At 41.8% G+C, this 13077-nt stretch overlaps 1 protein-coding gene across 2 annotated transcripts in view; it reads right to left on the reverse strand.

Annotated features, from left to right (window-relative positions):
* Positions 1-13077, reverse strand: part of LIFR (LIF receptor subunit alpha) — a 238596-nt gene that overhangs the window by 165386 nt on the left and 60133 nt on the right. For both annotated transcript variants that reach the window (XM_041748764.1, XM_041748761.1), the window contains exon 3: positions 7857-7922. The gene's annotated coding sequence lies outside the window, so the exon portion shown is untranslated. The remainder of the gene's footprint in view (positions 1-7856; positions 7923-13077) is intronic.

The following is a 13077-nucleotide window of genomic DNA, read 5'->3' on the forward strand; positions in this document are numbered from 1 at the left end:
TACAAACTGAGAAACTAAGGCCCAGAGCAGTGAAGTGATTTCTCTAAGGAGATACAACTGACAAGTTGTATCAGTCAGGATTCAGAAGTCACTCTAGTTATATAAGCCAAAAGAAATTGAACTCAAGGATTTAGGTATTTACACAAGTGATTGGAAGGGCTAGTGGAGCAGGTACTGGGAAGAACAATTCCCAGAACAACCCTACTACTGATTAGTAGGCTGGTATGTGGGAAGCCTGTGCTAGAAGCAGGTGTTAAAGTAAATGATTATGGGCTCAAAGTCAACAGGCAATGGTAATAACGTCAGCTTTTCTATTTCTGAGTTGGGCAATGTATACAGCCTCTCTGAGCCTTAATTTCTTCAGCTATAAAATCAAATAACAAATGTGAAAATATTCAGCACAGTTCTTAGCACATAGGAGGTAGTCAATCAAGTTTTGTCCTCTCCCCATCCTCTGGGGGTAGAAATATGCTTATTTGAGAATAGAGCAGATAGGAGTACCAAGCTGGAACAATGGGAAATAATGACAAAGAGGTAAGATAGGGCCAGAGAATAGAGATTTTCCTTAAAAACAAACAAACAAACAAACAAACAAACAAACAAACAAGCTTGGATTCTACAGGTGATAGGGCTGATAGCAGTTTTTGGACTGGAAAGTAACATGAGAATTTGGTGCTTTGGGCAAAAATATGGTGGCCATACTCAAGAAGCAAGTTGTTCTCACAATGGTTAGTAAGAGATGCATGTCTTTGCCAACTTCTTTAAAAGAATGTTCCTTTCAATGTGATGGAAAATGCCCCTTCAGAAGCCATAAAAATAGACTTGAGTCCTTATTATTGGGAAATATTTAATTGAAACAATGCCTCCCACTGTTAAGCTTAGAAGTAGATTGTATCCCCCCCCCCCCCCCGCCCCATAGGTGCAGTCTGGTGGGCCTGGGTCATTTAACACCTGAGTCATTGGAAAAAGGGCTGAGAAATAGAGTGATCATGGTAAGACAGAACTGATCTAACTCTGAGGAGACTGTGTCCTCCAGAAGGTACAACTATGTGGTAATTACACAATGAGGAAACAGTTGAGATCTTCCAATCTGCCCAGGCATGAGTTTGAGCTGAGAAATCATGTGACTTTTTAGTAATACGACATCTGTAAAATCACTCAGGATCTCAAATGATTACAACTCAAGTGAACTTGGACATAGGAAAAAGTAATTTCTTCCAGTGTCAAGAAATTTTAGAACTAAAATGTACCTTAGATTTTATCTACTAGTTGTTTGGAAGTAGATTTATCATCTCAACAGGTGCTTTAAAAATTTGAGTGCTCAATAAAATTTGATAAAAATCATAGACTATCTACTTCCAAACCCACATGTTTTAAATGAGGTAACTAAGCCCAGAGGATTAAGTAATTGGCCCAAGGTCACCAACCAGCTAGTAGCAGAGTCAGAACTAGAACTCACATCTTCTGACTTTCAATTGAATGTTTTATCCTTCCCTCCATCTTGCCTTTTTGGCTCTTGTTTCTGAGGGAACTTGGTGACCATGCATCATGGTGTTGCATATGAGAAATGCTCAACTAATCTCTGTTTCTGGGATCAAAAATAGGCCATTAGAGTCATCTTCCTGGATCTCTGTGAGGGTCTTGGGATCCAGAGTTCTCCATGATAACATTCTGAAGGGGAAGCATCACTTCTATGATGTACTCAATAGAGTCATACCAAGAAGAGTCTCATACAGTCAAGCCAAAGTTCCAGGGTAGGGGCTGCTCAGTATGCATAGATTTCTTCAGAAACCTTAACTGTTCCTGAAAGTACTAAACATTTCCTTTGTTTTCTTCTAGTGTGAAAAGATGAACACCACAGAGGCAAAGCCGGGTCTTGAAACAACTACCAGCAAATCTTACACATATGCAAGGGACCAAGAAAGTGAGAAAGAGAAAGAGAGAAAGAGGGAGAAGAAGGGAGAGAATACAAAATCTAAGGACTAGAGGAGAGAGGAAGTAAACAGACGTACGTGCCAATAAAGCCATTTTACCCCGGGCCACACCCTCCATCAGAAAGCTGGAAGCTGGGCTTCGATTCCAGAGCTCAGAAGATGTTTTGAGTTTCTTCCCATAGTTTCTAGGGGTCTGATTCTTACCAAGGATTCTCCCAGGGAATTGTTTTTCTCCCAATTTAGTAAGAATTATTGACAAAGACCAATTCTCTCTTTTCTTCCCTGTAGGTAAAGAGTGACTCACTGAGGCCGAGGGAGAAAGTCCAATATCCCTAGGCATTAAGACCCCCCCAGCCGAACAATCTGTCATAGCAGCTGCTCCTGCCAGGGGGAGCATCCCGCCACAGTTCTGTCAGTGGTAACAGATGCTTCCCATTGGGTGGCCCTCAGTGATGGTGTCCAAGAGCACTGACTCCTCACAGACAGCAGAGGCTCCTCTGTGAACCATGGAGACAGCTGTCAGCACTTACTGCAGCCAGTGTCTTTTTTAGGTCTCAGGGTCTCTCAGCTCTTCCAGTGATTTCCATGCTATTCAACCAGAGGAAGACTACATGTGACTCTCCCAGCCCCCCTTCTGAGGCTAACTCCCAGCAAACTCCTGGTACCCTTTGATCGACACTGGTGCATCTTCACATATACCCTAAAGAAAAATCTCCTACGTGTTCACAAGGAGACCTGGCAAGACTCTTCACTGAAGCAGGTGCGTAATGGAAACAAGCTGGAAGCAACTTAAACACCCTTCCACCGGAGATGAGATGAATAAAGGTTGCTGCATTTATGAGATGGAATAAACAGAGCAGATAAAATGGATGATACATACATAAATGTAGCAACCTGGATGAATTTCAAAAATATAATAAAGAAGAAGAAAAGCAATATATAGTAGGATACCATTTATATAAAGTTTGAAAGGATGCAAAACTGCTTTTGATTCTACACTGAGAAAGTGAGTAGAGACCCAAAGAAAGTGAGAAAAGAAGTCATAGACACATTTGGGGAAAGAGGCTTCAAGTAGAGCACAGAGCAAGGGCCTGGGGCCTGAGGTAAAAGCACATTTGATGAGTTTAAGTATGAATAAGCAGGTCAGTATGGCTGGAATAGAGTCTATGCAGGAACAGAAGGTGTAGGAAATAAAGCCAGAGAGGTGCCACTTGTCAGACCATGAAGGGTCATGTAGTTGCCACTGTAAAGTTTTCACAAGGAAGCGTGTGGTGTAAGGCCTAAAAATAAGGCCCAATATTATGTCTTTCGTTGACATCTGGGGGGATTGTAGGAAGGCCGCAAATGGCCTACCTAAAAGTTCTCCTCCCCATTCTGCTCCTACAGAAGAGATCCCCTAGCCAAACAACCAACTTATCAAATGGACAAGGTGAAGACTCTGTTGATCCTTAAATTATTATTATTTTTTAAGATTTTTACTTATTTGACAGAGAGAGAGAGCACAAGTTAGCAGAGTGGCAGGCAGAGAGAAAGAGGGAGAAGCAGGCTCTCTGCCAGTCAGGGCTTGATGCAGGGCTCAATGCAGGACTCAATCCCAGGATCCTGACCTGGGCTAAATGCAGATGCTTAACAGACTGAGCCACCCAGGCACTCTGATCCTTAAATTATTCAACCAATTACATCCTCCTGGGAAATCAGGGAATACCACAACCTTGATACTACAAAGCCTGCCTCCCACCACCCCTGGCTGTTCACTCTGTTTCTGAGTGCAACCCCCATGTGGTCATGCATGGCGTGCAGTGTACTCCTCCCCCAGACTGTGACTAATAAACTCTTGTCAATCTCATCTGTTCAGTGTTGGGTGTCCTGTATCTGACCATTAGCCATGGCCATAAACCCAAGGTGGGAATTCCTCCCTCACCAATGGGGTGAATAGGAGACAATTCTAACAGGGTCATATAACCTGACTTATGCTTTAAACGAATGCTAGCTACTCTTGAAATGAACTGTGAAGAGGTGAAAACAAAAACAAGAATACCAAATACAACATTGTGCATCATCCAGACATGATCATTATCTCACACAGACAAGAGTTGGAAATGGTAGAGGGGAGACATGGCTGGATTTGCAATGGACTGCGAAGGCACAGCCAGTGTGATTTGCTCAGAAATTGAATATGGGTGTGAAAGAGAGAGAGCAGTCAGGGCTTGTGTTCTGATAACTGGTTGTCATTTAATCATGTGGAGAGAACTGGGAGAAGGGCTGTATTACAGTGAATCTCCTTGTCTTAAATAAGCTGTTGCATAAAGAAGACTAAAAGGGGGGGGGGGGATAGACTAAAAGAGAAAGAAAGGGTCTAACTCATTTTGTGAGGCTTATGTAGTCTTGATATCAAATCCAATTCAAGAAGACAGATTGTGTCTAGATCAGTTTCTCTTACGAACACAAATGTGAAAATCTAAATTAAAATATCAACTATAAGGAGGAGCCTGAGTGGCTCAGGTAAGTGCCTTTGGCTCAGGTCATGATACCAGGATTCCTGGGATCAAGCCCCATGTTGGCTCCCTGCTCAGTGGGGAGCCTGCTTCTCCCTCGGCCTCGCCTCACTTGTGCTCTCTCTCTCTCTTGCTCTCTCTCTCAAATAAATAAAATCTTTTTAAAAATATATCAGCTATCAGAATTCAATAATTCATTTAAGGCATAAGGCATGGTCAAATAAGGCCCATTGAAGAAAAATGGTTTAGGAAGAGAAAATATAAAACTATTAAAATAATTGATCATGGTGACAGAGTAAAGGAGAAAAATCACACGAGCATCTCAACAAATGCAGAAAAAGCACCGAATAGGGGCACCTGGTTGGCTCAGTCTTTAGAGCATTCAACTCTTGATCTCAGGGTTTTAAGTTCAAGCCCCACATTGGGTATAGAGATTACTTAAAGGATAAAACCTTGAAAAAAAAAAAAGGAAAAGCATTGCATAAAATTCAACATCTAAGTTTTTAAAATAAACTCTTAGAAAACTAAGAATAGAGGAGAACTTATTTAACCTGATAAAGGCTTTCTACTAATGATGTACTGCAATCAACAAATTTAATTTAAAAATTTTAGATGCAATTTCCTTTCAAGTTAGGAACAAGACATGAATGCCTTGGTGTCACTGCCACACTTAAACAGAGTTCAGGAAGTCCTGGTCAATGCATTAAGACCAGGAAGGAAGAAGACTAAATTGTTACTATTTGCAGTTACAATACCATGATAGAATGCATGGAAAACCTAAGAAAAGCAGTAAACAATTATAATTAAAAGGGAGCTCAGCACATTTATTTCATCTGTGTATACACACACAAAAAAAAAAAACTTAATAGTGTTCTTATAAACAAACAATGATCAATGGAAAAAAATACCAATCATAGTCGCAACAAAAACTATAAAGGATATAGAAATCAACTGAAGAAAACACAAGAGCTTTATAGAGAATAAAATTTAAGCTATTAAAGTCGTACATGTCAGAAAATCTAAAAATGGAACATTAAATACCATATATATTAACAGATTGTTTTAACATTATATAGAGTTAATTCTTCCTTGGTCAATCTTTAAATTCAACACAATACAATAAAAATTCCAGAAATTGGGACACCTGGATGGCTCAGCAGTTGAGCCTCTGCCTTTGGCTCAGGGCATGACCCTGGGGTCCTGGGATCGAGTCCTCCTACATCGGGCTCCCTGAGAAGAGCCTGCTTCTCCCTCTGCTTCTGTCTCTCTCTGTGTATCTTTCATGAATAAATAATCTTTTTTTTTTAATTCCAGATTTTTTTTTTAAGATTTTTTTATTTATTCATGAGAGACACAGAGGGAAAGAGAGGCAGAGACACAAGCAGAGAGAGAAGCAGGCTCCATGCAGGGAGCCCAATATAGGACTCAATCCCAGGACTCCAGGATTACGCCTTGGGCCGAAGGCAGGTGCTCAACCAGAGCCACCCAGGGATCCCCTAGAATTTTTTAAATATAAAAAATGGATTATAGAATTTATGTGGAAAAATAAGAATTCTCAAAGAGTTAAGGCAAAGCTAAAAAGAAGATAAATCAGGGACTAGGAGATATTGAAGCAAATTAAGAAAACATTGATAAAGCTAACACAAGTGGCAGACTGAGAATACCACCAGCTAAAACCAACAAATAAATGTCAAGATGTGGAAAGAAACTCTTATAATTCGGTTAAGTCAATATTGAAAATGAAGCTCAAAGCAGAGAAAATGGGGAGCATGATCCACCCTATGAGAAAATAAGACAATTTAGAAAGTCATAATCATAAAAACCAGCAAAGTCAGGAAACACAATAAAGGAAAAAAATGGGCAAAGATAAAGGTACACAAATCACAAGAGGAAAACCCAAATGGCTAATAATTATATGAAGAATGTACTACCTCATTAGTTATCCAACTAATGTAAATTAAAACTAAAGTGATATACCACTTAATACATAGAGGTTGGCAAAACATTAGAAAGCCAGAGAATAACAAGTGCTGGAAAAACAGTAATTCTCATACGCCACTGGAGGAGTACATAGCAATGCAGCCTTTCTAGAAAGCAACCAGCAATGCTCAGTGAAACCAAGATGCATATACACAACAACCCATAAATCCTACTACCCCTGTGTATATAATGCAAACAAATTCTCACTTAAGTGTGTACAAAGACATATTAAGGATGCTCATGCTAGACAGTTTGTGGTAGCAAGGACTCAGCCACCCTCAATGTCCATTGAAAGGGCAATCGATAAAGAAAATGTGTGATATGATATGGCGGGATCCTATGTAAGCATCAGACATAGAGAACGAGATTTTCACAAAGCAACACAGATGAATCTCAAAGTGTTGAGTAAAAAAAGAACAACAAAAAGATGAGATTCAAATCTAGATAGCAGTGATGTGAGTCAAAAACGCTGACGCATCATCTTTCAAGGGTATACATGTCTAAATATACATAGGGAAGATGGACTGGAAAGATAGGGGCACAGGACAGTACAAGGGGCACAGGGGAAAGGAAGGAAGTGCTACTGCCCGAGGAAGGGGGAGACCTAAAAATACTAAGAGGGGTCTTTCATGGACTGATGTTGACAATGGGTCCCGAAGAGAAGAGTTTCACTAACTCAGTTCTGCCCACCAGAGGCTTACGAAAGGCAAAGCAAAGACAGGAAAAGAGCCAAGATGTGTGTTGAAAAATCCTTCTGGCTGATGTTCCTTGGTGCTCAGAATTGTCTGTCGCACTTCTTCAGAAAACAATGAACCCATTAGCTGGGGCCCAGTCGAAGAAAAGGTGTCTCCCTCAGGGCAGTCCCTAGGTCGGAGGGGTAAGGCCCCCCCCCACCTGTGGACTAAAAGAGCTGAGTCATGCACCTTCTGGGTAGGCGTCTGCTTGCAGGTAAGCTCTGTACCTGGCACCCATATTTAGGAATATGGATGGTTAGACCTTGACAAAACCTGAGAGGTGAAGGAGTCAACGCTGGTCTCATAACCTTGGGACCAGGTGACCAGAAGGATGTGACTTGCCCATAGTCCAGAGAGAAGGGGAGAACAGAAATGAGACGCCAGCTCCAGAGCTCATTCTGCGTCCAGTTTTGCCCACTGCCCCTCACCCCGTCCTCGGGCCTCCTGGGGAAGGTGTATACAAATGCGTTTTTCTGGGACTGCGGGGAATTTGTTTTCATGACATGATTAAATCCATATGGTTTGTCAATATTTCTGGCCATGGGGACATTGCGGAAGGAACAACACGTACAGAAAACGGAGAAGACTGTTTATCCACATCAGCTCTTTTACAGGATATAACACAGTTTCCAGATCATGGCAGCGATTGTCCAAAATTAGGAGCAGAAGTGCCTGTGGGGTTAGTGAGAGGAAGTCGCGACGCAGATTCTTACCGGCTAGGCCCAACTCAGCCATCAGCAAGCTGTGCGGTGCACCTGGCGGGCCATCGTTTTGAGACCCTGCAAAGGAGAAGAGGAAGAGAAATTTAAGCCCAGGCTCTCTACCCATCCTCCAGAAGAATGCCCTAATTCCTTTGTCCCCCAAATCAGATGTGAAGGCTAGCAAGCTGCTGTCATCGGTGGGAAGCCTGTCATTTTGAGGGACTGCTGCTGCCCCTGTGAAGGCCTCAACACCGTCACCTGTTCTGAGCACATGAGAACGGCCACCAAGGCTATACATAATCTGAGGGCCCAGCCAGCATCAGGGCATCAGCTTCAGCCGAGATGTCAAATACAGTAGGAGTTTATATGGGGGTTTGCATCAAAACAGGACAGTTGATAAGAACCCGAGGCACGAGAGCCCAAAGCCAGAATCTCCAGGATGCCTTGGTATGAGCAGCATTATTACTTCACTAAACAGATCCTTGTTCTTCTGGTTTACTTTCTCCTCCCTCTCTCCTTCAGCTATTTTCTGGTATTTTTTTTTTCAAATGCCCAAAATGGAGAGGTTTCTGGTATCTGCTTTGTAACCCAGGGCATGTGTTCCCAACTCTAGGGGCAAACAGCTGCACTGTCTTTCCCCCTACTATACCCCCACTGTACGCCAAAAGGAACGCAGACAGCTTCTGTTTGCTGTTACACTGCCTTTCTATCAAATTGCCTCCTGGGAGCTCTGACTTCTGCTGGTAATCCATTTCTACCCTTTCAATAGAAATGACAACTCAGGGGGCTCCTGGGGGCTCAGTGTTTGAGCCTCTGCCTTTGGCTCAGGTTGTGATCCCGGGATCCTGGGATCAAGTCCTGTATCAGGCCCCCTGCATGGAGCCTGCTTCTCCCTCTGCCTGTGTCTCTGCCTCTCTCTCTCTGTCTCTGTCTCTGATGAATGAATAAATAGAATCTTAAAAAAAGAAAAAGAAAGAAAGAAAGAAATGACAACTCAGAGAGATGGGTAATCTCTGAGAGAACGAATCATTAGGTCTGTGTACACTCAAATGCCAGGCAGGGTTGTCCCCAAAATCACTCCTTGGGAAAAGAATGAATCATTTTAGTATTTTTTTCTTAAGGTTTATTTATTTATTTGAGAGAGAGAGCGCTCACACAGGCAGGCAAGAGCATGCTGGAGGAGGGGCCGAAGGAGAAAAAAGTGACTCCTCAAGCAGACTCCCTGCTGAGCAGGGATCCCTGATGTGGGGGGCTCCATCCCAGGACCTCCGAGATCATGTCCTGATCTGAAAACAAAAGCCTGCCGCTTCACCAAGTGAGCCACCCAGACGCCCCAAAGGAATCATTCTGTATTCAGAGTCTCCTATATAGGGTGTTTTATCCTTATTTTATTTTGAATAACACAGTTCTTTTCAGGGAAGATACATTATCCCGAAACACCCTCGAACTATGCAAGATTCGGATGTTTATAAGTGAAATTGGTGAACTTTAATACATATTTAATTATTCTTTCACTTAGGTGAATGGCCTCATATTTGCAAAAGTGAGTGATAATGTGAACCAGCCTTTTAAATATCACTTTTTACAGTATTACAGTAAGTGGTTGCACAGTCGACGTTGAGAATATGCAACGGCAGGATGAACGAGAGAGAACAACTTTCCTACTGCTACACTGGAGCTGACAGTGGAAAAAACAAAACTGTAGAAATATTTCTTTATATGAAATAGAACATACATACAAAATGGTAGTAGTATATCAAATTTCGAAGTATATAAAATGATTTTTAAAGCATAGGTAACTAAATAAATTAAGTATTTATAAGTAGATGGTTGCTCTTTTTTGCTCTATCTTTAAAATTTGGGGGAAAGAGAGAGGAAAGCCTTGCTTGAAAAATGGAAGAGGGTCTCATATTTTGACTTTGCCTTCTATTAGGACACATATGGTAAACACATAGGCCGGGGCTGAATCCTAACTGAGGGGGAGGAAGAGCCAGCATCGTTCACAGCAAATTCTTTTCTTTCTTCAGTGTTATGGAGAAAGTATGTTTACCTGAGTCTTTATCTTGACTCCAGATCCTTAGTAAATGATGGCTCTTGTCTACACTTGACCATGTTAGTTTGTGAAACAAGCACTCTTCATTTTACATAAGAAAACGAGTGAAGTGCTCTTGCAAAAGTAGCCACTACCGGGAGACCCTATACATTTATTCAAAGAGTGCCAGTCACTGGCCAGAGCCGCTTTGAGGACTGCCATCAGAGTCAGTACACAGGCCAAATGACAGAGCCAGGCTCTGCACTTTATAGACAGCATTTTTTTTTTTTAACCCCAAATGGTTATTCTCAACGCCATTTACCAGATTGGCCTCTGGATGACTTTCTGCTCTTTCCAGAAATCATTAAATCCACTCCCTTGCACTGGCTCCCATCCCCCACCCCACCCCAAGGATGAGGACTTGGCACAGAGCGGGACTCTCAGAAAAATGCTTTGCAGGCTCTGAAGACAATTCCACAAGAGGAGTTCCAAATGTTTAGAAGGAAACAACACAATCAGAATGAGTATGTGACCTCCCAATGAGAATGTGCTGAAAAGAGACAACATTCCTTTGGGTTCCAAGTTCTAGGAGATTTTAAGAATCCCTTTATATTCCTACCTCGTGTTTCAAATTCAGGAGCCTGGCATTTCACACCAGGTAGCCAAACAGAAAGCCTTAAACTCCTTTTTTCTTTTCTTCTTTTAAAACTAAGCCCATAAACGCAAGCACAATTGACCTGCTCTGCCCATTAGCTTTTTTAGCAAAACGGTGAGACCCTCCTCCGAAGTAACAACACTAAACACAGAGCTGCAGAGGCAAACATGTGATACATTGCGGGAGTCATGAACCCTGTCTTCCATTATTCACTTACAGAGGGGCTGAGAGCTACAGTTATATGGACTTGTCTCCTTTGCAGGCCTGGTTAATACATCTTTCCTCTTACATTTTGGCCTGGGCATTGCTACGGTCTCTCCATATATCATACTCTGGTCTCAGTCTTTGCCGGGCAGTTTTTTTGTCATGGATTCATTACTATTCATTTTTCAACACAGTTTCTCAGAGCGCATAAACTAGTCCTTGTTGAGAAATTATGCTGCTTTAGAAGCTTACGTTAACTCTTTCAAGCTTCTAGGATATTATTTAGTAAATTCACCGAGGCAGTAATTTCCCATATAAGAGTTGCTGACCCTTTAAAGGTTGTCAAGTAGTCAGCTCATGAACTGATAGGAGGATCCAATAAATGCAGACTTAATACAACCAATCCCAGTTAAGAAATATGTTACTCTAGGGATTTAAAAAGAGAGAAATGAGTCCAGGGAAATTTGCTAATGCTTTTGGACAGAACTCTAAAATTAGGGGATGAAGGAAAACAAATTAGATTTTTACATATTTGGATTTCAGAAGAGCATTTGATTCAGAAAAGTAATTTTACGGTTAGATTAATTCAAGCTGGGTTGACTATTTGCGGACTAAAATACACGATTTTAGTATGATACTCATTAGATTCACATTTCCCATTACCTCTAGAGAGCGCATATTGCCAAATGCAGACATTGAAGATAAGTCCTTTCACTGTGCAAAAGTTTTAGGAAACTTTTTCCAGGAATTTTACCCAGAGGAAAACCCAACAGAAACAAAAACAATTTACATTTGTCCACACTAGAGCATTTTTCTGGTTCTGCCAGACATTTTTTAGATATTCTCAAATCAATTCCTCTGGCATCTCACTACAACAATACCAGACATTGATAGAGTTGCTTGCAGTGGTCAAATGCTTTCTTTGTACATCATTAGGTCAGATCTGCACAACCACATTGTGGGTTTAGACATGCTTCTCCACCTGAATGTAGGCTCCTAGAGGGAGGGATTTTGTCTACCTTGTGTACTGTCATATCCTCAGAACCCAGAAAAGTGCCTGGTACATGGAAGGCATCGGCAGCCATTCAGTGGCTTGTGTAGATGAGGAGTAATAATGACGCATTTGTTAAGCTCCCTGAAGTCTTCTCTGTTCTATTTATTCCGTTTTTGCCTACTCCGATATTTTATGAGGACACCACCTTCCTTTCTTGTCATAATTACACATAGCACGCACCCACCCACCCCACCCCCGCCTCTCCACACACGCGCACATATATACTCATTATTGTCTCTTGTTTTTCACTTCAGCCTCTTCTTGAATAATTTTATCTATGAAATCGAGTGTGGTGTGCAAGTTATACCCCTAATGTTTCTAATACACCTACAAACAAAGACAAAGCTTTAAATTAAAAAAGTAATAAAAACTTCAGCTGCGCATCGTCAGAAACCATCATGCACATGGCACAAGTTGCTATGCCTACCACATCTGAGGCAACACTACCATACTGGTTCCTTATAACAGCTCCTGCGGGAGAGACCCCGTGAGCTAAGCAAGATGGGCATCGTTAGCTTCACTGCACCAATGAATCAACTGAGGGGAATGGGCTCAGAATCATACAACCGCCAAGTGGTAGATTTCGGACTAGGACCAGGTCTCCTCACTGCCAGTTCAATGTCTTCCACTATTTTACCCCTCCCCCATTTTCCATTCTTGGAAAAATCTACAGCTCAGCCACTACTTGCTCCTTTTTAGAGAGGCTGCTTGTACTGAGGGTCTAGTTTATAGCTGTTTGGAAGCAACCATGAGAAGATGAGGCAGACACAGAGAGGTCACCTCAGGTAGGCCTTAATTTGTAGTTGTAATCCACAGGAGGAAGCACATGCTAGAAAATTGTTGGTGAGAACTCTAACTGGTAATAATGAGCACAGGATGGAAAAGGGTAGAGAGAGGTGGAAGTTCAGTGAGGGGGGAAAAATGGGAACTAGTTTAGAAAATACATAATCCTTAGAAGCTTATTTGCATGTACTATAAAACCAAGTAAAGCCTGTTTTACACAATGATCTCAACAGCAGTTACAGTAGATGAGCATACCTACTATTGTCACCTGCATTGTCGCATGTATTTTCAGGGCAGGTAGGTTTTCTGCTCAGAGTGACCTCAGGATCACACACCTAAGAGGAAGCAGAACTAGACTTTGAACAGGGTCTCTCTCTCCTTCTCTCAGAGTGCAAATTCTTTCCTTTCTCTCTCCATTGGCTGTGTTGTTAGCTCAATGGTGATGAAGGACTCACATTTGCCTTCAGCTTAGGACTATATTTTGGTCGGATGATGAGACTAAAGT

Source organism: Vulpes lagopus, chromosome 3 (genome assembly GCF_018345385.1).
Source record: "Vulpes lagopus strain Blue_001 chromosome 3, ASM1834538v1, whole genome shotgun sequence".
NCBI lineage: Eukaryota > Metazoa > Chordata > Mammalia > Carnivora > Canidae > Vulpes > Vulpes lagopus.